The following is a 2,500-nucleotide window of genomic DNA, read 5'->3' on the forward strand; positions in this document are numbered from 1 at the left end:
TATTATCTAATACATAATTATATATATATATAATATATATATAGTATAGATATATATAATTAATATACATATATCTATATGTGTGTGTGTGTGCGTGTGTGTGGTGTGTTGTGTGTGTGTGTGTATAAACCCTCACATATTATGTATAATATAAGTAACATATTTGTTTTATATATGTATACATATATGTACATATCATTCAAGCTGCAAATGTCCTTTAATATCTAAATTTACTCTACCTCCCAAATGATATATTTCATATATGTACTGATTGATAGCGTCGCTGACTGTCCTGATTTCGTCCCCGTTCCCACTTGGACGGTGGTTCGATCCCCATGGGGGGACGAAATTATTATCAACTATTTCCCCTTCGGTCACATATATGAAAAAATATATCAGTGTAGAGTGAAATTTAGATATTAAAGGACATTGGTAGCTTTGAATGATATATAAAATGAATCTACGGTTCGATGTGATAATTATTCATATATGTACATATATTTCTTATTATAAGTTCATATATATACAATATATATAATATTATATATATATATATATATATATATATATATATATATATATTATAAGAATATTATCCACATATATATATATATGTTATTTATATATATATAATATACTATATATATATATTTAATATATATATATATCCTATTTTCTGAAATCTTGCCCATGGAAGTCATTCGGTACCTTACCCTTGCCTATCCCTCCTCCACCACCTCCTCCTCCTCCTCCTCCTCCTCTCCCCCCTCCACTTTCCCCATCCCACGCTGCTTTGCGCCATCTCTCTTCCTTTCCCCAGCACAAGAAATTTCACTTATTCCTTCTTCTGCGTCGTTGACGCCGCCGTAATGTGGTTCTTTACCTCTTTCTCTTAAAACTTCCTCTTCAATCGCCATGAATCGCTGCGTCCTAAGTATCCTCTTTCGTTTCTGCCAATTCTCCGTAAATTCCCTCACTGTAGTCGTTCCATATCTCGCTTTCTCTTCCTCTCCCACAGTTTTGCCCCTTTTCCGGTCTTTTCTGGTTTTTTTATTATTATGGGATCTCTCTCTTCTCTCTCTCTCTCTCTCTCTCTCTCTCTAGATGGCTATCTCCTCTTGAGGCACCATGAATTCTCACGGTAATTTTACACCTCACTGGGTATCTCCACCCTCTCTAACTCTCTTACTCTTCTACCCCCTCCTCCCTATCCGCCCCCTCTCTCTCTCTCTCTCTCTCTCTCTCTCTCTCTCTCTCTCTCTCTCTCTCTCACTGCGTGCAAGGAACCCTATTATTCGGTTCAGTAGCACATAGGGTGCATTTGAAATAGCGTTACCATGAATACTGCAGGAGAAGGAAAAGTCCTTATCGTGCAGGGTTTTAATATCAAAGGGAAAAAGGAAGCTTTTTTTTTTTAAATCAAAGACCATTCTGACAAAATTAAATGAATAAATAAATAAATAAGACTTTCGTAAACGTGTTTGCTAAAGTTTGTGTTTTTAGACTTTCGAGTAAGCTCTGAAGTGGTCTGCTGCTGAAACATGGAAATGAGCATTAATACCACAGATGGTATTAGTACGATTTCGTTTTCTGTGAAAGAATACCATTGTCTGTCTGGCCCGCACTTTTTTCTCTCCGCCCTCAGATCTTGATAACTACTGAGGCTAGTGGGTTGTAAAGTGGCATGTTGATCATGCATCCTCCCACCATCAGACATACCAAATTGCAGCCATCGAGACTTAGTAGTTTTGACTTTATTTAAGGTTAAAGTTAGCCATAATGATGCGTCTAGCAACGATATAGGACAGAGCACCACCGGGTTGCTGACATATTCAGTGTACTTTTCTCTGTGTGTTTTTATTAAAGACTGAATATTTTTTGTGGCTGTTTGTAGCTCTACAAGGAACAGCTAGTAGTCAAGGAATTTTTTTTTATTTTGGTCGTGTATACTTAAGAACTTTTAAGTGAGATATATATTTAATTAAAAAAACTATCTCAATATGAAAAGGAACAATTAATTATAATGGAGGACTTTTGGCAACTAATCAACAAGTATATACCGACAGTAATTTGGCTACATCTCATCCTATGACAAATTAAGTGCAAGCATTAAAGCCTTGCGCACGTGGGGTTTACCATACATGTTTTCTTTGAATGTACATGTAATTATATATACTATATATATCTATATGTATATATACGTATATATATATATATATATATATAATATATATTATATATATATAGATATATATATATATATTGTTACATTTATTGACAGCCTCGTCTTCCCAGCAGTATTTGATTAATTGTATGTATGAATGAGTAGCCATGTTTTCTCCTAAAGCAACTGATTTTGGGAGAGAACACGTGGTAGGAAGGGTGGAAAGGAATTTCCGGTCTGACGGAAGCTTAGGGTAAGATAGGCGAGTCACGAGAGTAGCTAGGCCTCGAGATGGATTTTAGGGACCGCTACAATAAGACCTATGTTTCCTTCCCA

Source organism: Macrobrachium nipponense, chromosome 46 (assembly GCF_015104395.2).
Source record: "Macrobrachium nipponense isolate FS-2020 chromosome 46, ASM1510439v2, whole genome shotgun sequence".
NCBI classification, from domain to species: Eukaryota; Metazoa; Arthropoda; class Malacostraca; order Decapoda; family Palaemonidae; genus Macrobrachium; species Macrobrachium nipponense.